The sequence below is a fragment of the Hyperoodon ampullatus genome, assembly GCF_949752795.1.
Source record: "Hyperoodon ampullatus genome assembly, contig: scaffold_513, whole genome shotgun sequence".
In the NCBI taxonomy this organism is placed as follows: domain Eukaryota; kingdom Metazoa; phylum Chordata; class Mammalia; order Artiodactyla; family Ziphiidae; genus Hyperoodon; species Hyperoodon ampullatus.
The window spans coordinates 17,519-39,576 of NW_027640614.1; the positions used below are offsets into that span (position 1 = coordinate 17,519).

The following is a 22,058-nucleotide window of genomic DNA, read 5'->3' on the forward strand; positions in this document are numbered from 1 at the left end:
GTTGCGGCCTCTCCCATTGCGGAGCACAGGCTCCAGACGTGCAGGCTCAGCAGCCATGGCTCACGGGCCCAGCCGCTCCGCGGCATGTGGGATCTTCCCGGACCGGGGCACGAACCCGTGTCCCCTGCATCGGCAGGCGGACTTCAACCACTGCGCCACCAGGGAAGCCCTACTGTCTCTATTTTAATGATGAGTGTACTGGGGCTCAGAGAGAAGTCATCTCTCTGAGATCACACTTGCCTGTTTTCTTCCTGTAACTCAGATTTGAACCTAGATCTTTCCCTTGGGTGCAGTTAGGAGGCAATGCATAAACTAGCTGGACAGGAGTGAGGATTGTTTGTGTAAAATAAGTTGGAAATTGGCAAGGGTTAACGTCATAGAGGATCTCAAAATCAAGAATAATTAAGTAGTTGGGCTTGATCCTATGGGGATTGATTAAATTTTTGATAAGAAAGTGACATAATTGAAAACAAGAAAAGTAATCTAGCAGTAGTGTAGAGTATCAATTATAGGAGAAGAGATTGGAGATAGGAAAACCCATTAGGAATCCATTGCCTTATTTGAGACATAGACCTTATTAGGTCTGAACTACGGTTGTGGCATTTTGAGAGGAAAGATATGTTAGAATGTGGTATTGGATAGGGGCTGAAGGTAGAGAAGAAGGCAAGGACAGCTTTGAGTTTTTACATCTTAGATTATAGTGCCATTAATAATAATATAAAAGAGGATGAATAGTGAAAGCTGTGTTTTTCATCCTCAACTCGTAAGCATAGATAATATTTGAGGCTAGAAAAAATGGAGTACTTAAAAAAATAGGACTATACCCTGTAAGAAAAATGTCTAGCAATTACCAGGTTTTCCTCTGATTATTGAATTTTACATAGGAGGTACATGTGACTAATCATTTTTTAATTACCTGAAAGGGAAAATGATACAAGTCATGAATGAAAGTAATAAAATCACTTTAAATATCTCATTGTAATAATTACTTTAGACTCATAATAAGAAGTGTTTATAACTGTATTCAGAATAGCATTTATAGGTTGCCCCCAAGAAGTCTAGATTTGAACTGTGATATACCGTAGACAGTTTCTTCCTGTCATTTCAGATTATTTAGAACCTTTTCTCCTTCTATTTTTAGAAGAATGCAGCCATTATTGAAGAGGAACTGAAGACCACAAAATGTAAAATGAACCTTAAAATTCAGGAGGTAAGATAAAAAGGAAGCTGGAAGGTGAAGGGGGCGTTGGAATTGCAGAGGGGGAAGTCAAGGTAGTGGACAGAATGAAGAGAAACCATTGAAGAAGAAAATATGTGGCTGTTTATTCGGAAGACTTTAAAAATATGCCCCATGAAGTTATGCCTGCCCGTATGTGACATTAAGACTTCCTTTCACCCCAGTACTGCCAAAAAACCAGAAATAAAAAATAAATGCTCTCTGAGCCAGGAGGGAAACAGTTACCGTGAAACTCATGCAGTTGCCCATATACTAGAGTTAAGTGGACATAAAAAGACCTTTTACACTAAAGTTGTGTTTAAAATGAAAAGCTTTTAATAAGTCTGCTCATCTAATTTTACCTTAAAACTTTCATTTCAGTCTAAATTTCAGTAGATAACAGATTGGAATTATGGAGTAGGTGGCTGCTAAAAGTTGTTGGACTAAAAATTTGCAGCCGAAAGCAGTGGAAGAGTCAGAAGAATTACCAGTTCAATACACCTTGACAGTGGCCTAAAAACCTCAATATTCCCTGACAGAATAATAGTTGACATTAGTCCAAACCAAAAGGATCAAGTTCTATTTAAAATATTCTGTTTTACAAAACAGAAATAGTTACACTATTTTAAAAATTATGAATTTCAGTGTGTTTAGGGTGGTAAGTGTGGCTATCTGGGACATTCTCTCACGTAGAGTATTTTTTTTGCCAATAGTTACTGATAAAAGCATGATTGTTCATTGTTAGTTGGAGTATATTGTTTCATGCTTTAAAAAATATTTTGGCTATTTTAATAGATTCTTTTTAGAGCAGTTTTAAGTTTTTAGAAAAACTGTACAGAAACAGAGTTCCCATATATCCTTTCTCCCCACCCCCAGAGCTTCCTCTCTTATTCACATTCTGTATTAGTCTGTGATGAACCAGTTTTGATACATGATTACTAAATTCACAGTTTAGATTAAGTTTTACTTTTTGGTCATCACAGTATACAGAATAGCTTCACTGCCCTAAAAATGCCCTGTCCTGTACATACACATCACCCCGCGCCTCTCTCCCCCACCCCTGTCTTTCCCCAAGCCCCTGGCAACCACTGATCTTTTCACTGTCTCTCTAGTTGGAATCATACAGCATGTAGCCTTTTTGGACTGGCTTCTTTCGCTTAGCATATGCATTTAATCCTCCATGTCTTTTCATGGTTTGATAGCTCATTTCTTTTTATCAGTGAACAATAATCCATTGTCTGGATGTACCGTAGTTTATCCATTCACCTACTGAAGGACATCTTAGTTGCTTCCAAGTTTGGCAGTTATGAATAAAGCTGCTGTAAACATTCATATGCAGTTTTTTATATGGACATAAGTTTTCACCTCCTTTGGATAAATACCTAGGAGTATGACTCATACTTATCATATGATAAGCTTATGTTTAGCTTTCCAAGAAATTGCCAACCTGTTGCAGTGGCTATGCCATGTTGTGTTTCCACCAGCAGTGAATGAGAGTTCTTGTTGTTCCACATCCTCACCAGCATTTTGTGTTGTCAGTGTTTTGAATTTTTGCCAAATTTATAGGTGTATGTACAGTATCTTGTTTTAATTTGCAGTTTTCTACGGACGTGATATTGAGCATCTTTTCATATGCTTATTTGCCATCTGTCTATCTTCTTTGGTGAGGTATCTTAGATCATTTGCCCACTTTGCAGCTGGGTTTTTTTTTCTTATTGTTGAGTTTTTAGAGTTCTTTTTATATTTTGGATACCAATCCTTTATCCAGTACGTGTTTTACAAATATTTTCTCCCAATCTCTAGCTTATCTTTTCATTCTCTTAACAGTGTCTTTTGCAGAGCAGACACTTTTAATTTTTTTTTTTTTTTTTTGCGGTACGCAGGCCTCTCACAGTTGTGGCCTCTCCCGTTGTGGAGCACAGGCTCCGGACGCGCAGGCTCAGTGGCCATGGCTCACGGGCCCAGCCGCTCCGTGGCACGTGGGATCTTCCCGGACCGGGGCATGAACCTGTGTTCCCCGCATCGGCTGGCGGACTCTCAACCACTGCACCACCAGGGAAGCCCCAGATGCTTTTAATTTTAATGAAGTACAACTTACCCATTTGTTTTTCCTGGATTGTACTTTTGGTATTATATGTATTAATAAAATATCATTGCCAAACCCAAGGTCACCTAGATTTTTCTATGTTATCTTTTAGAAGTTTTATAGCTTGCATTTTACGTTTAGGTTTTGAATTATTTTTTGTGAAAGGTGTGAGGTCTGTATCTAGATTCTTTGAGTGAGTTTGTGTATGTGTATGTCTAGTTGTTCCAGCACCATTTGTTGAAAAGACTATCGTTTGGATTGCCACTTAACACTATTTTATTGGGGAAGTCTTAATTCTTGGTGCTGTAGTAAAATGTTGAATTTTCATGGAACTTGTCAAGGACCTGTAGAAGGACTGTGCTAGTCAAATAGGTACATTTTGAGGGTATGTGAGGCAGGAAGGATGTATTAGTCTGCTGGGGCTGCCATAACAAAGTACCACAGACTGGTGGCTTTAACAACAGAAATTTATGTCTCACCATTCTGGAGGTGAAAAGTTCAAGATCAAAATATCATCAGCAGGTTTGGTTTTTTCCTGAGTCCTTTCTCCTTGGCTTGCAGATGGCTGCCTTTTTTTCTGTGTCCTCACATGGTCTTTTCTCTGTGTACACATCCCTGGTGTCTCTTTGAGTACAAATTTCCTCTTCTTATAAGGACAACAGTCATGTTGGATTAGGGCCCACCCCAGCGGCCTCATAACTGAAACAACTCTTTAAAGGCCCTATCTCCAAACACAGTCATATTTTGAGATACTGGGGTTTAGGGCTTCAACATATGGATTTCAGAGGGATGCAGTTCAGCCCATAACAAAGGGCTATACAAAGATAAAGTAAATGCAGTATTTATCTTTCTAAGAGATAAGAAATATATATATATATATGAAATCTGGTTCTGATGAACATGAAATAGATTAACTGATAGCCCTTCATAATGCTTTAGGGATGAATATCTTAGTAGTATAGTTATCAAATAAAGATTCCCTTTATAAGTCACTTAAATTGTATCTTGAGCAAATTATACTATATAATTCGATGTAGAGCTTAGAAAAGTATATTATGCTACTCTAAATTATAAAGTGATTATAATCTGATACTAAAATAAAACCTAAAGAATATAGCCCAAAACAAAAACAATAGCTCATTCTTAAATGAGATTCTAATATTAATATTTAACTGATTATTGGATAAGGAAGGAATTTCTAAGCTTGAAAAGAAGGAACAGGATTATAAAAAGCTCGATAAGTTTGACCATATAAAAATTAAAATCTTATATATGTATAAAAAAGCAAAACTAATACAACATAACAAAACTAGACAGTTAATAATCTTCCCTTTTAAAGAACTTAAATTGACTTAAAAAAACAGAGGGCAAAAGATAAGAACAGTTCAGAAAATATATAAAGAACTAATAACCATATTAGAAACTGTTTAATCTCACTAGGAACCAAAGAAATGCAAAAATATTAAGGTGTTGTTTTTCATTTATTAGCAAAGATTTAAGAAAGTGATAATCTGTAGTGCTGATGAGATTTATTCAAATACTACTGATAAGGTAAAATTGGAAGAATTACAAAATGTATCAAAAGTCTAAAAAATGTTTATACCTTTAACCTAGTGATTCCTTTTGTAGGATTTATCCCAAGGAAGTAATCAGAAATTCAGTGAAAGATTTATTCACAAGCATGTTCAGCAGAACAGTATTTAGAATAACAAACCACTGGAAATGTCCAAATGTTCAATATTAGGTGTATGGTTAAGAAAATCATAGAATATTTCCAAAATGGGCTATCTTGTAACTATTTCGTGTCAACATATTTTTCAACTCATTTCACTTTTTAAAAACTTCGGAAATTGTTAAATATATCATCCTTCAAGAAAACACATATAAAGTGCATATGTACAATGTAGAGAAGAGTTATAAAGTGTACTCTTACGTCATGTTTACTGGGGTTTAAAAATAGAATTTCTGGAACTTCCCTCGTGGCGCAGTGGTTAAGAATCCGCCTGCCAATGCAGGAGTCATGGGTTCGAGCCCTGTCTGAGAAGATCCGACATGCTGCGGAGCAACTAAGCCCGTGCGCCACAACTACTGAAACCCACTCACCTAGAGCCCATGCTCCACAACAAGAGAAGCCACCACAACAAGAAACCCGCGCACCACAACGAAGAGTAGCCCCCACTCACCGCCACTAGAAAAAGCCCACGTGCAGCAACGAAGACCCAACGCAGCCAAAAATAAATAAATAAGTAAATAAATTAAAAAAGAAATTCTTTCAATTTAACGTCACTTCATAAAAGGAACAGCATTTTTCAGTTCCCATTTAAATTAGAAAGGATTTCTTTACTTCATGATAAAAGAGACTCTTAACCTTCTTTGTATCTTTATCTGACTCATTTTATAGTCATTTATTGATAGAAATAAGGTCAGTGTACCCAAATTCTTGAGTGTTGTTTTTGTCTGCTGCTTAGCAACTACTTCATTATTTGTTTTGATCTTTAAGTTCCAATACATGAAAAAAAAAATTCCAGTGCATAATTGAAACAGCTTTCAGAGGAATGTTTATAATACTATGGGATAAAAAAGATATATATATATATATATATATAGGTGAAGAAATCAAAATACAGGAAAATAAAGAGTTAAAAAATAAAGTTAGAAAATAGAGAAATACAGAAAATACATATACTAAGACATATTAGTGTTTTTCAAACTTCTTTTGACAGCAATACATTGTAAGACATATTTTACACTGCAACACCATACATACATGCATATACACAAACATTTCATGAAGCAGTACTTACCCTTCCTTACTACTTGCTATGTGCTCTGATATTTTCTTTGTATTCTTTTCTCCCCCCTTTTTCAAGTGCTTCTTGCAACTTACTAATGCATCTTGACCCACAGTTTGGAAAACAGACTTACACAGTAGGAAGATGAGGGTAACAAATTTGACTCTGCATTTCCTAGAAGGTTATCCGTTAGGGAGAAACAAAAGCATGTTTCTGAGTAGTCATAAATGAACAAAGAATGGGGGTGAGATGGCGTGTCTGGTAAACTTTTTATGGTGACTTTGATCTTTGTTAAACTGCTATGAAGTTCCCTTGGTCTTGCCTAACTGCAGTGTTGCTCTATAGCTAAGGAGACAACTGTCTCAAGAGAAGCACCTAAGGGAATCTCTTGAGAAATCTGGATCAGCCATGCTACTCAAAATTCAAGAAATGGGACCAACAGTGGAGGTGGAACGGAAACAGGTAGAGAGATTTTCTCTCCTTGTTTATGTTGGGAAAGTGAAACCAAAAGGGAAAAGCCAATGATTTACCTACAAACCTATAGTTTTGCTTATTTCCTCTAGATTTATTAAATTCCTTTCTTTAGTATTCCTCTATTAACATTCTTACTACAATTTTAAAAATTTTAGTGCAAAATAAGAAAGGACTCTGATGCCATTTAGTCCAGCGCTCTCAATTTATGAATGAGGGAGCTAAGGACAGAGAGGATATTTTGTCTCAGGCTTTACAGAAGTGAACTCTTAGTTCCTGGGAGGGAATCCTTCCCTCTACACCATATAATCTCTGTTCCAAGAGTTGATTTTGGAAGGCACTGACCTAGTCTCATGCTATATGTATTGTATATGATGTGCATAGAAAAGAAAGATTAAACTGAGCTGACATTTGAAGCAAGGAATAAGTCAGATAATCAGGAATGTGTTTACATTGCTGTTTTCAAGTCTCATTATTTTAGCAAAATATTTTTGCTTTCATCAAAGTTGTTATTTGAAATATCTATATGTTATTTAGAATATTTTAAATTCTAAGTACTGAGGCAATTAGTAGTTTCAAATCATAATACCTATTATTAGATTCCATAATTTTTATTATTTTAATGAGTGCTGTCCTTCTACAATGTCCTTAAGTAGAATAAAGAGGATTCTACTTAAAGAATTTGCAAATGATCCTTTATTGCTATACTTTATACTGCCAATATAGTAGGCACTAGCCACATGTGGCTATTTAAATGAAAATTAATTTTATTTGTTAAAATTAAACAAAATTAAAGATTCAGCTCCTCACTCACTCTGGCCACATTTTGAGTGCTGTTGAAGAGTGCACAGAAAGTTCTCCTGGACAGCACTGCTGTAAGACACTGCAGTCTGTTGAGATCTTTTAACTGTAACACATAAACACCGCTTCTTCCTGCAGGAACATTAAGATCAGAAAAATCTGCCTTACACCTGTGCTATAAGTTAGCTTAGTAGAAATCTTTACCTTACAGAAAAGGAGTTTTTCTTATACGATTTCAGGTGCAAATTTTGCAGCAAAACTGCGTTGCTGTTTTCAGACCACCCAAGAACTACTGGCACAGGAGCGACAACAGAAAGGAGAGTTGGAGACCGCTACCTCACAGCTCAAGTCTGATCTAGGTATGAAAACAGATGCTAGAAATTACACTTTTGTTAGTTTTTTGAGATTTCATGCGAAAACTCTTAAGATTCCAAATTCTCGAAGTGGCCAGTGTTACTGGTATTTCCCACAGACCTGAATGTAAAAAGTTGCTGATTTCCTTTTTATGTGTGGCACTGAAAAAGACAGAGAATGTTGGTAATAAAATAGAATTTGACCCTCTTAATTGTAAACTTATGTGGGTTTCTTTCAGGTTTATTTAGCTGTGGACTTGGGAACATTTGGGTTCTATAAATCTAGATTGAATATTGGATAATAGAATGCTAATAAGGAAATGAGGTCATTAATCCTTGCTATCCTACTGATTCTAACGATTTATCATGTCAGACTCTCCATTCTTCAGGTTATCGACCTATTTTGGTCAACTGGTATTTGTAGTAAAGGATAGTTGTAAGGTACCATAGAGAGAGGTTAGATTAACTACTCGTTTGAGGAGGAAAAAATGTCTGTTTTAAAAAATAGTCCTAAAAGGTGACAGAGCTAGGAAATGGAAGTGTCTAGACTTGATCCCAGGCCGCTCAGAGACATGCTTCTTCCAACCCAACAGCCCTTATCTGACGACTGTTTGTTAATATATAATTGTAACAGCAGTGTTCAGGTAGATCTCACTATAGAGATCACACAGAGTTTCAGTGCAGTGCTTTACGCATGAATAACACTTCATGGTTTACACAGGGCTTTCACATACGTTATCTCATGTAACACACAAAACTATCTGTAATTCCTAAAGTTACAAAATAAATAAATGGTGAAGTGAGGCCTCAACCTGGATCTTCTAACTCCAAACCCAATGTTCTTGCCACTGTGGCCCGCCTGCTCTGTGGCTGTAATGAGGACAGGGAATACCAAAAGGGAAATGAAAATTAGAAAAAAGAAACCATAAAGGGTAACCCATTCAATGCTTTTACTTACTGCTTTTAGCAGAAAGTATTCTTTTTCCATATAGTTGTTGAGTAATGAATTATTCTGTGAAGTTCTCACTGATAATGTCCCTAAATAATTTTCTGTCTTCCTGTGACTGCATGCCTACAAAAATACATGTTACATTTTATTGTACTACCACATTATCCCATTTGAGCCTTACAGCAAACTAGTGAGAAAGATAAGAAAATGTACCCCATTCTACAAAAGGATGAAAAGATCAATAGTGAAGGACCCACAGTAAATAGAATAGCTGGGACTAAACACAGATTTTTCTATTATATTAGTTGTCCTTCTGATTAAGTGATTTTTTAAAATGTTACTTTCTTAATGGATTAATGCTTTTTGAATTTTGTAAGAATATATGGAAGACCATTAAAAACATTGAGATTAGAATAACAGTAATTCAAATTAACATAAAAAAGGAAGTCTGTCTGAATACCAGCTATATGCTTCATAGTGAATAATAGATGCTTTACATGCATGCAATTTTATTACTTTAAGGTACAAATAGTTATTCTAACTATATTAATAAAAGGAATGCCTTTAGATATTTGCTTCAATGAATTTTAAAATGTACTTATTTATTAATAATTGTTTATTTATTAGCAATAAACATTATGTGTGTGTTTATGTGTGTGTATTACACACACATTAATTAAAGTGATTAAATTGTTCTCCAAAGTAGGATAAACATTCCCCTTTTAGTCTTTCTTTGGCTAGTGGAATTTTCAAAATAGATCATGTAGTTTATCTTTTTGATCCTTCACATATGTTAAATTAGAATTGACTTAAAATGAGTCTTGGACTCATTTTCAAGAAGTACAGTTTTTCTGAGTATATCCTAAATAAAATGAGTTTTTATATGTTTTATAATTTTCTGGCTTTAGAATTTTTAAGTGAAACAAAACTAATAGATCTTTATGAATTTTCTATGAAGCCAAACATTAACCTCAGAAAAGTTTATATCTCTTGGCTACTAGTATACAGTGCCAAACTGTTCTCCTATTTCTGCCTTTGGTTTTATTTTCACTGTATATACATACTCTGAGTGGTTTCAAATCTTTTTTTTTTTCCTACACCAAATCATCCTCCTGAGCTCCAGATGGTATCTTACTGCCAACTAATCATCTATATTTAGATGCTTTGCAGATACCTCAAAACACATGATGAAAGCTTAAGTGTTGCAGTCATTTTTACTCATTATATCCCCCAAACCTGCTCCTTGCCCTGAATTCCCTGTTAGAATCCACCAACCACCCCCACTGTCCAGGTCTGTACACTAGATATTTTCCTTGACTCATCTATTGCCTTTACACCACTGGTCAGTCACCAAGTCCCGACAATTCTCCCTGCTTGCTTTTCACAAGTCTTTTCCTTCTGCATCATTACCTCAGAGCCAGCTCTCATTGTTTTACACTTGGATTACTGCAACAGCTACTAAACTGATCTCCCTGTCTTTATTGAGCCTTTGTCAGAGTAATCTAACAAAAGGCTTTTTGATCTTTTTGATTGTGTGCCTCTCTGTCTTGAAATCCCTCAGACTCATCATCATCTGTGCATTGAGTAAAACGTGACCTCATTTACCATAGTACGTGACTGTGGACTAGTTTCTTGATAATTTCAGGATTTAGTTTCCAGTCTATAAAAATATGATAGAAATACTTGCGTTCTCCTTATTTCTGCAAACTACAGACGAAAACAATTTTTTTTTTTAATCAAAGTTCCTCAGGGAAAATACCATGTGATTTCAATGTACTTGTAAGTTATTATCATCATAGTTGTGTGGACTTTTTTTGTTTTTAGTTTCTAGAGATGACCTCATTTCCAAGTTGGTGGAAGAAAATAAGGTAGGTTTTGAGGTTTTGAGTACAGAGGTTTTCTTTCATCTCTTCACTAAATAGTATTTCCTTACTCATGTTGGTTTACAGTCCTTCTGATTCTCCTAAAATCTTTATGAAAAAAAGTTTCAGTGTAAATGAGTGTATATCCAGAACTGTTGTCAACTGGGTATTAGGAAATAAATCATTTCATGCAGGTTAGTATAGTTTGAAAAAAGGTGAGTTGGCAAAACTAATGAGACTTATTTGCATTTTATACCTATTGCAAATGAATTGCTGTGAAGCTTTTTTTATGAAATGTAAGAAATATTGGGGCTTCCCTGGTGGCGCAGTGGTTGAGAGTCCGCCTGCCGATGCAGGGGACACGGGTTCGTGCCCCGGTCTGGGAAGATCCCACATGCCGCGGAGCGGCTGGGCCCGTGAGCCATGGCCACTGAGCCTGTGCTCCGGAGCCTGTGCTCCGCAAGGGGAGAGGCCACAACAGTGAGAGGCCCGCCTAACCGCAAAAAAAAAAAAAAAAAAAAAAAAAAAAAAAAAAAAAAAAGAAATATTAACTATTTTTGGTGATGGTTTATCAACAACATGAATGTATGTACTTACTACCACTGAATTTAACACTTAATACTTAAATAGTTTTAAGTGAACTGTACTCTTAGAAATAGTTAAAATGAGGATAGTGCTGTACAGTAGGCCCTTGCTGGTTATCTATTTTATATAGAGTAGTGTGTATATGTTAATCCCAACCTCCGAATTTATCCTTCCCCGCCCCTTTCCCCTACAGGGGAAAAGAATCTGAAAAAGAATACATATTGTTATATGTAATTATATAATAATATAATGTATATTTGTATATAATATTAATAGTATTATTATTATATATAACTGAGTCACTGTGCTGTACACCTGAAACTAACACAATATTGTAAGTCAACTATACTTCAATAAAAAAGACATTTCATTAAAAAGACTTAAAAATGGTTAAAATGAGAAATTTTGTTATGTGTATTTTACCACAATAAAAAATAAAAAATAGGATAAATGTTACTACTTTTATATCAAGACATTTCTAAATCAATCTCATGGTGTAGATGTTATATGATGTTAACTTTTCTTGAGATGCTTCTTCTGGAAAGCTAGAAAAGTGGTTCTCTCTCTGAAGGAAGAGGACTTAGACTTTGTTCTTCCCCATTTGACTAAGTACCTATTAGGTAAAACCCAGCCCAAAACTCACATCCCTATCACCTTTCCCTCATCTCAAAGAGAACATTTTTTTTTCACAGAGCAAAGGTGCTTTCTTCTGCTCCACCCTCAGGTATTCCTTGAGGAAAATCTCTTCCCCTACTTATAATTTTAAAAGATCCTTGCATGTGTTTCTTTGAAATAATAAGCTCATACTACTAATAGGAAGAAATGTGTATGTAACATAAACTAAAAATATTTCATCTTAGTAGAATATTTTTGACATAAGGATACCAGGTAAATATCAAGGTTTGTTTTTAGGCAAATTCTTTCTAATTGGAGTCCCAGTATGAGAATATTTTTAATAAATAGTTTTGATAAATAATTTATAAATTAAGAGAAGTTTGGGAGTTGGATATATGAAGATTTTAAAAAATCCTTTATAAGACACTTATCTATGTATATTAGAACTTGAATTGGTACTAGCCACAATACAGAACAGGTATTTTGATAGAGATACATGTAATAGCTCTTACATGTAGAAAAAGAGAAATTCTTTTTTTTTTCCTGTAGGATATACAGTTGTCTTTCAACAAGGAACATGAAGAAAATGCATATTTGAGGTCTGAAATAATATCCCTTCGTGAAGCATCAGAAAAAGCACAGGTAAATCTTCCCGTTTCTCTAGTGTTTAGATGTTAATTTTGTTCAGTTAAAGAACCAAGAACCAAGGTTAATCCTGGTTACATGAATTCATACCATTGCCATCATCCAAAATTTTTATTTCCATAAGATTTACTTCATTTGTGAAACATCATCAAATTAACCACATTTCCCATTTCACCCTCTAAATTCCTGTGATACGTAGGTATTTGAGATATACTGCTAAACCATGCACTAGTTTAAACTTTGCCTTGTTTGCTTTCTAATTTACTCACTAAATGTATACCTTTTATTTCCCCCTATGAAACTCTAAGCAGTTCAATGCCAAGGGCTATCTTATACTTTCTTTGTATCTTCTATGGCAAAGCACAGTAGGAACCGAATAAAAACTTGCTGATTTTGGAGTTATGTGTAATCATTTTATGTGGGATGGTGGTTCCCACATTCAGCTGATGTTTTCTCTATATGCATGTATATTGAAAGGAGTCACCACATATGCAAGCAACCGAGTTATTTCTCATAGGGCCCAAAGAAATAGTATCGATCGTTTAAAAGAACTTTTTGTTAGTACAATTTGATTATTTCAATGTTAGGATCATAGTGTTGTTATGCTGTCTTTATGATAAAGAAAATACAAAATGTGATCTTTCATAAAATAATGATAACAGTAACTACTACTACTCTTACTATAAATGATAGTTAACATTTACTGAATCCATACTACAGTCATGGCACAATTCTAAGCACTTCATGTTACTAACAAATTGTAATCCTCTCAATAGGACTTCTTTAGAACTATTATTATTCCCATTTTAAAGATAAGAAAGTTGATATACAGAGAAGTTTAAAAATATAGCTAGGGCTTCCCTGGTGGCACAGTGGTTAAGAATCTGCCTGCCAATGCAAGGAACAGGGTTCAAGCCCTGGTCTGGGAGGATCCCACATGCTGCAGAGCAGCTAAGCCTGTGGCCACAACTACTGAGCCTGCTCTGTAGAGCCTGCGAGCCACAACTACTGAGCCCGCGTGCCACAACTACTGAAGCCCTTGAGCCTAGAGCCCGTGCTCTGCAACAAGAGAAGCCACCGCAATGACAGGCCCACACACTGCAATGAAGAGTAGCCCCTGCTCACCACAACTAGAGAAAACCAGCGTGCAACAATGATGACCCAACGCAGCCAAAAATAAATTTTAAAAAAATATATATATATAGCTAGTAAGTGACGCAGTTGGAATTTGAGCCCAGCAATCTAGCTGTAAAGAAAATTAGCTATTTCTTTTCAAGGAGCAAGAGTTCTCCTCTGTCTTACCCCCAAGTATTCCTTGATAAGTAGTTTGTGCATCTGGTTATAACTTTAAAATGCCCATGAATGTATTCCTGTCTTATGATGCTGTCCCACTTATGATGCTGTCCAGATAATCTTTATCTCTCCTTTCTTTTTTTTTTTTTAATCAGTTATACATATACATATGTTCCCATATCCCCTCCCTTTTGCGTCTCCCTCCCACCCTCCCTATCCCACCCCTCCAGGCGGTCTCAAAGCACCGAGCTGATCTCCCTGTGCTATGCGGCTGCTTCCCACTAGCTATCTACCTTACGTTTGGTAGTGTATATATGTCCATGCCGCTCTTTCACTTTGTCACAGCTTACCCTTCCCCCTCCCCATATCCTCAAGTCCATTCTCTAGTAGGTCTGTGTCTTTATTCCTGTCTTACCCCTATGTTCTTCATGACATTTTTTTTTTCTTAAATTCCATATATATGTGTCAGCATACAGTATTTGTCTTTCTCTTTCTGACTTACTTCACTCTGTATGACAGACTCTAGGTCCATCCACCTCATTACAAATAGCTCAATTTCGTTTCTTTTTATGGCTGAGTAATATTCCATTGTATATATGTGCCACATCTTCTTTACCCATTCATCCAATGATGGACACTTAGGTTGTTTCCATCTCTGGGCTATTGTAAATAGGGCTGCTATGAACATTTTGGTACATGTCTCTTTTTGAATTATGGTTTTCTCAGGGTATATGCCCAGTAGTGGGATTGCTGGGTCATATGGTAGTTCTATTTGTAGTTTCTTAAGGAACCTCCATACCGTTCTCCACAGTGGCTGTACCAATTCACATTCCCACCTGCAGTGCAAGAGTGTTCCCTTTTTTCCACACCCTCTCCAGCATTTATTGTTTCTAGATTTTTTGATGATGGCCATTCTGACTGGTGTGAGATGATATCTCATTGTAGTTTTGATTTGCATTTCTCTAATGAGTAAAGATGTTGAGCATCCTTTCATGTGTTTGTTGGCAGTCTGTATATCTTCTGTGGAGAAATGTCTATTTAGGTCTTCTGCCCATTTTTGGATTGGGCTGTTTGTTTTTTTGTTATTGAGCTGCGTGAGCTGCTTATAAATTTTGGAGATTAATCCTTTGTCAGTTGCTTCATTTGCAAATATTTTCTCCCATACTGAGGGTTGTCTTTTGGTCTTGTTTATGGTTTCCTTTGCTGTGCAAAAGCTTTTAAGTTTCATTAGGTCCCATGTGTTTATTTTTGTCTTTATTTCCATTTCTCTAGTAGGTGGGTCAAAAAGGATCTTGCTGTGATTTATGTCATAGAGTGTTCTGCCTATGTTTTCCTCTAAGAGTTTGATAGTGTCTGGCCTTACATTTAGGTCTTTAATCCATTTTGAGCTTATTTTTGTGTATGGTGTTAGGGAGTGATCTAATCTCATACTTTTACATGTCCCTATCCAGTTTTCCCAGCACCACTTATTGAAGACACTGTCCTTTCTCCACTGTACATTCCTGCCTCCTTTATCAAAGATAAGGTGACCATATGTCCGTGGGTTTATCTCTGGGCTTTCTATCCTGTTCCATTGATCTATCTTTCTGTTTTTGTGCCAGTACCATACTGTCTTGATTACTGTAGCTTTGTACTATAGTCTGAAGTCAGGGAGCCTGATTCCTCCAGCTCCGTTTTTCGTTCTCAAGATTGCTTTGGCTATTCGGGGTCTTTTGTGTTTCCATACAAATTGTGAAATTTTTTACTCTAGTTCTGTGAAAAATGCCAGTGGTAGTTTGATAGGGATTGCATTGAATCTGTAGATTGCTTTGGGTAGTAGAGTCATTTTCACAATGTTGATTCTTCCAATCCAAGAACATGGCACATCTCTCCATCTATTTGTATCCTCTTTAATTTCTTTCATCAGTGTCTTATAATTTTCTGCATACAGGTCTTTTGTCTCCTTAGGTAGGTTTATTCCTAGATATTTTATTCTTTTTGTTGCAATGGTAAATGGGAGTGTTTTCTTGATTTCATTTTCAGATTTTTCATCATTAGTGTACAGGAATGCCAGAGATTTCTGTGCATTAATTTTGTATCCTGCAACTTTACCAAATTCATTGATTAGCTCTAGTAGTTTTCTGGTAGCATCTTTAGGATTCTCTATGTATAGTATCATGTCATCTGCAAACAGTGACAGCTTTACTTCTTCTTTTCCGATTTGGATTCCTTTTATTTCCTTTTCTTCTCTGATTGCTGTGGCTAAAACTTCCAAAACTAGGTTGAATAAGAGTGGTGAGAGTGGGCAACCTTGTCTTGTTCCTGATCTTAGTGGAAATGGTTTCAGTTTTTCACCATTGAGGACGATGCTGGCTGTGGGTTTGTCATATATGGCCTTTATTATGTTGAGGAAAGTTCCCTCTATGCCTACTTTCTGCAGGGTTTTTATCATAAATGGGTGTTGAATTTTGTCGAAAGCTTTCTCTGCATCTATTGAGATGATCATATGGTTTTTCTCCTTCAATTTGTTAATATGGTGTATCACATTGATTGATTTGCGTATATTGAAGAATCCTTGCATTCCTGGAATAAACCCCACTTGATCATGGTGTATGATCCTTTTAATGTGCTGTTGGATTCTGTTTGCTAGTATTTTGTTGAGGATTTTTGCATCTATGTTCATCAGTGATATTGGCCTGTAGTTTTCTTTCTTTGTGACATCCTTGTCTGGTTTTGGTATCAAGGTGATGGTGGCCTCGTAGAATGAGTTTGGGAGTGTTCCTCCCTCTGCTATATTTTGGAAGAGTTTGAGAAGGATAGGTGTTAGCTCTTCTCTAAATGCTTGATAGAATTCGCCTGCGAAGCCATCTGGTCCTGGGCTTTTGTTTGTTGGAAGATTTTTTATCACAGTTTCAATTTCAGTGCTTGTGATTGGTCTGTTCATATTTTCTATTTCTTCCTGATTCAGTCTTGGCAGGTTGTGCATTTCTAAGAATTTGTCCATTTCTTCCAGGTTGTCCATTTTATTGGCATAGAGTTGCTTTTAGTAATCTCTCATGATCTTTTGTATTTCTGCAGTGTCAGTTGTTACTTCTCCTTTTTCATTTCTAATTCTATTGATTTGAGTCTTCTCCCTTTTTTTCTTGATGAGTCTGGCTAATGGTTTATCAATTTTGTTTATCTTCTCAAAGAACCAGCTTTTAGTTTTATTGATCTTTGCTATCGTTTCCTTCATTTCTTTTTCATTTATTTCTGATCTGATTTTTATGATTTCTTTCCTTCTGCTAACTTTGGGATGTTTTTGTTCTTCTTTCTCTAATTGCTTTAGGTGCAAGGTTAGGTTGTTTATTCGAGATGTTTCCTGTTTCTTAAGGTGGGATTGTATTGCTATAAACTTCCCTCTTAGAACTGCTTTTGCTGCATCCCATAGGTTTTGGGTCGTCGTGTCTCCATTGTCATTTGTTTCTAGGTATTTTTTAATTTCCTCTTTGATTTCTTCAGTGATCACTTCGTTATTAAGTAGTGTATTGTTTAGCCTCCATGTGTTTGTATTTTTTACAGCTCTTTTCCTGTAATTGATATCTAGTCTCATAGCATTGTGGTCGGAAGAGATACTTGATACAATTTCAATTTTCTTAAATTTACCAAGGCTTGATTTGTGACCCAAGATATGATCTATCCTGGAGAATGTTCCATGAGCACTTGAGAAAAATGTGTATTCTGTTGTTTTTTGATGGAATGTCCTATAAATATCAATTAAGTCCATCTTGTTTAATGTATCATTTAAAGCTTGTGTTTCCTTATTTATTTTCATTTTGGATGATCTGTCCATTGGTGAAAGTGGGGTGTTAAAGTCCCCTACTATGATTGTGTTACTGTCGATTTCTCCTTTTATGGCTGTTAGTATTTGCCTTATGTATTGAGGTGCTCCTATGTTTGGTGCATAAATATTTACAATTGTTATATCTTCTTCTTGGATCGATCCCTTGATCATTATGTAGTGTCCTTCTTTGTCTCTTCTAGTAGTCTTTATTTTAAAGTCTATTTTGTCTGATATGAGAATTGCTACTCCAGCTTTCTTTTGGTTTCCATTTGCATGGAATATCTTTTTCCATCCCCTTACTTTCAGTCTGTATGTGTCTCTAGGTCTGAAGTGGGTCTCTTGTAGACAGCATATATATGGGTCTTGTTTTTGTATCCATTCAGCCACTGTGTGTCTTTTGGTGGGAGCATTTAGTCCATTTACATTTAAGGTAATTATCGATATGTATGTTCCTATTCCCATTTTCTTAATTGTTTTGGGTTCGTTATTGTAGGTCTTTTCCTTCTGTTGTGTTTCTTGCTTAGAGAAGTTCCTTTAGCATTTGTTGTAAAGCTGGTTTGGTGGTGCTGAACTCTCTCAGCTTTTGCTTGTCTGTAAACGTTTTAATTTCTCCATCAAATCTGAATGAGATCCTTGCTGGGTAGAGTAGTCTTGGTTGCAGGTTTTTCTCCTTCATCACTTTAATTATGTCCTGCCACTCCCTTCTGGCTTGTAGAGTTTCTGCTGAGAGATCAGCTGTTATCCTGATGGGGATTCCCTTGTGTGTTACTTGTTGTTTTTGCCTTGCTGCTTTTAATATGATTTCTTTGTGTTTAATTTTTGACAGTTTGATTAATATGTGTGTTGGCGTATTTTTCCTTGGATTTATTCTGTATGGGACTCTCTGTGCCTCCTGGACTTGATTAACTATTTCCTTTCCCATATTAGGGAAGTTTTCAAGTATAATCTCTTCAAATATTTTCTCCGTCCCTTTCTTTTTCTCTTCTTCTTCTGGAACCCCTATAATTCGAATGTTGGTGCGTTTAATGTTGTCCCAGAGGTCTCTGAGACTGTCCTCTGTTCTTTTCATTCTTTTTTCTTTATTTTGCTCTGCATTAGTTATTTCCACTATTTTATCTTCCACCTCACTTATCCGTTCTTCTGCCTCAGTTATTCTGCTATTGATCCCATCTAGAGTATTTTTTATTTCATTTATTGTGTTTTTAATCGATGCTTGATTCATCTTTAGTTCTTCTAGGTCCTTGTTAACTGTTTCTTGCATTTTGTCTATTCTATTTCCAAGATTTTGGATCTGGGAAATAGAATCTTGGATGGTCATCTTTACCATCATTATTCTGAATTCTTTTTCAGGTAGACTGCCTATTACCTCTTCATTTGTTAGGTCTGGTGGGTTTTTATCTTGCTCCTTCTCCTGCTGTGTGTTTTTCTGTCTTCTCATTTTGCTTATGTTACTGTGTTTGGGGTCTCCTTTTTGCAGGCTGCAGGTTCGTAGTTCCCGTTGTTTTTGGTGTCTGTCCTCAGTGGCTAAGGTTGGTTTAGTGGGTTGTGTAGGCTTCCTGGTGGAGGGGACTAGTGCCTGTGTTGTGGTGGATGAGGCTGGATCTTGTGTTTCTGGTGGGCAGGTCCACGTCTGGTGGTGTGTTTTGGGGTGTCTGCAGACTTTTTATGATTTTAGGCCACCTCTCTGCTAATGGGTGGCGTTGTGTTGCTGTGTTGCTAGTTGTTTGGCATAGGGTGTCCAGCACTGTAGCTTGCTGGTCGTTGACTGAAGCTGGGTGCTGGTGTTGAGATGGAGATCTCTGGAAGATTTTCGCCGTTTGATATTATGTGGAGCTGGGAGGTCTCTTGTGGACCAGTGTCCTGAGGTTGGCTCTCCCACCTCAGAGGCACAGCACTGACTCCTGGCTCCTCAATTTGGGATGATTTGTTGTCTATTCATGTATTCCACAGATGCAGGGTACATCAAGTTGATTATGGAGCTTTAATCCACTACCTCTGAGGCTGCTGGGAGAGGTTTCCCTTTCTCTTCTTTGTTCTCACAGCTCCTGGGTCTCAGCTTTGGATTTGGCCCCGCCTCTGCGTGTAGGTCGCCGAAGGGCGTCTGTTTTCGCTCAGACAGGACAGGGTTAAAGGAGCAGCCTCTTCGGGGACTCTGGCTCACTCAGGCCGGGCGGGAGGGAGGGGCACGGAGTGCGGGGCGAGCCTGCAGCGGCAGAGGTCGGCGTGACGTTGCACCAGCCCGAGGCGCGCCGTGCGTTCTCCCAGGGAAGCCGCCCCTGGATCCCCGGACCCCGGCAGTGGCGGGCTGCACAGGCTCCCGGAAGGGCGGTGTGGACAGTGACCTGCGCTCGCACACAGGCTTCTTGGTGGTGGCAGCAGCAGCCCCAGCGTCCCACGCCCGTCACTGGGCTCCGCGCTTTCAGTCGTGACTCGCGCCCATCTGTGGAGCCCCTTTAAGCAGCGCTCTTAATCCCCTCTCCTCGCGCACCAGGAAACCAAGAGGGAAGAAAAAGTCTCTTGCCTCTTCGGCAGCTCCAGAGTTTTCCCGGACTCCCTCCCGGCTAGCTGTGGCACATTAGCCCCCTTCAGGCTGAGTTCTCGCCGCCAGCCCCAGTCCTCTCCCTGCGCTCTGACCGAAGCCCGAGCCTCAGCTTCCAGCGCCGCCCGCCCCGGCGGGCGAGCAGACAAGCCTCTCGGGCTGGTGAGTGCCGCTCGGCACCGATCCTCTGTGCGGGAATCTCTCCGCTTTGCCCTACCCAGGTATGTGGGGAGTTTCTTGCCTTTTGGGAGGTCTGGGGTCTTCTGCCAGCGTTCAGTAGGTGTTCTGTAGGAGTTGTTCCACGTGTAGCTGTATTTCTGGTGTATCCGCGGGGAGGAAGGTAATCTCCGCATCTTACTCTTCCGCCATCTTACCCGGAAGTCTCCTTTCTTGTTACGGTTGTTTTTGAGGGATTTTTCTATTAACGCTTCAGAGTTATTTGCCCCATCCTTAAAGAGTTTATACATTAAAACATAAGATCCTTACCAAATATACTTTGCAAAAATAACTGAGAATTAAGATAAATATTTTCCACAGGAATACAGATTTCAAAATACCAAAAGGACAAGAGAATTATAAACTAACTACATGTATGTTACAGAAGAGATTTTTGTTTTATTTTGGAAGGTTAATCTTGTGAAATGGCACAGTGATCTGTATTTTGCTTTTTTGAATACTGTAATTGGTGATGAAGGAGCTTAGATATTTTGTTATCAGCTAAACAGTTCTGAAAGCTCATCATCCAGTTTTGAGAATGGATTTCTATAACATGGGCCGTGCATCTACATTGTAAATTCCATTCTGTAGATGTCTTGCTGTAATTGACCAGCATTCAAAATTATGAAGAATGGAAGATTGGTAAACTGCCAAATGCTTCAGTTGTTCCACTGTATCACCAAATTTCCCCTTTTAATTTACAGTTGTTTAGGATGATGACTCCAAATATTTGAAAGTATTTTATAATCTAATGAAATATCAATTGAGATTAGGTTAAATAAATTAAGTTCACATGTATGGTGAAATACTATGCCATTGTTAAAAATGATGATACATAAGTAAAAAGACTTATTTATTGGAGTGATCTGTGCTTTGCTGTATATGTTGTCTTAGGTTTTGAATGACCAAATGACTAGAAAGTGTTCAGAGCTGAACAGAATGCTTCAGACTGTTAGAATGGAAAATACCAGAATCATTGCTGACCACCAAGCCCTTCTGCAGGTATTCATTTTTAACACTAGTCAATTTCTGGTAGAGTCATCAGGAAGCCTCCTTGGCTAAGAGATCAGGAAATACAAATAGCCAACTGGGTACGTAAAACATTTTAGCAATTAATTTCAAGGATTTTTCTGAATTATTTTATTTTTTAATTAGTTGTTTTCTGTTTTCATCAGAGGGGTCATTTGGCCTTACACTCAGAGCTTTCTTAATGGTTTCTTCTCAAATATCATTACTTTAGGAAAAGTAATTACCTGTCCCAGTATTGATAGAATTATGGAGAATACTTATGACTGACCCTAAAGTATTTATCTTTTCCCCAAAGACCTGTGCTTTCCCATTTTGCTTATGCCATTGCCTCTGCTGAGAATGGTCTTTACTTCATTTTCAACTGTTTGAGATTGTGTTCATTCTTTAAGACTCACTTTCACCCAGAAGCTTGATCACTCCAATGAGAAAAAATCAGTTTTGTCTTTTAATTTCTACTTCTAGGACACTAAACAGGCTGTAATAATAAGGCTCTCTCTTTTTTTTCTTTTTTGAGCGTACTTACTATATACCAAGCATTGTGCTAAGGATTTTACATATATTACCTCCTTTAATCCTAGCAGTTACATAAAGGGATATTTATCATCCTCGTTTTACAGATAATAAAAATAAGATTTAGAGAAGTTAATCAACTTGCCCAAAATCACCCAGCCAGTATAGGGTGGAGCCAGATTTCAATCTAGACTTGACTCCAGACTCAGTGTTTTTAATCATTTATGTTATGTTGCTTCTCTTGTTCTGCATTCTATAGTAGTAGTTTATGTGCATTGCTCATTTCCTGTACTA

General features: G+C 37.3%; 1 pseudogene across 1 annotated transcript in view; it reads left to right on the forward strand.

The window, feature by feature from the left end:
• LOC307070087 (coiled-coil domain-containing protein 150-like) overlaps positions 1-22,058 on the forward strand; it is a 75,399-nt pseudogene that overhangs the window by 9,725 nt on the left and 43,616 nt on the right. The window contains exons 5-10 of the transcript in view: positions 1,142-1,210; positions 6,440-6,556; positions 7,606-7,725; positions 10,493-10,536; positions 12,280-12,372; positions 21,120-21,227. The product of the transcript in view is annotated as a coiled-coil domain-containing protein 150-like (transcript). The remainder of the gene's footprint in view (positions 1-1,141; positions 1,211-6,439; positions 6,557-7,605; positions 7,726-10,492; positions 10,537-12,279; positions 12,373-21,119; positions 21,228-22,058) is intronic.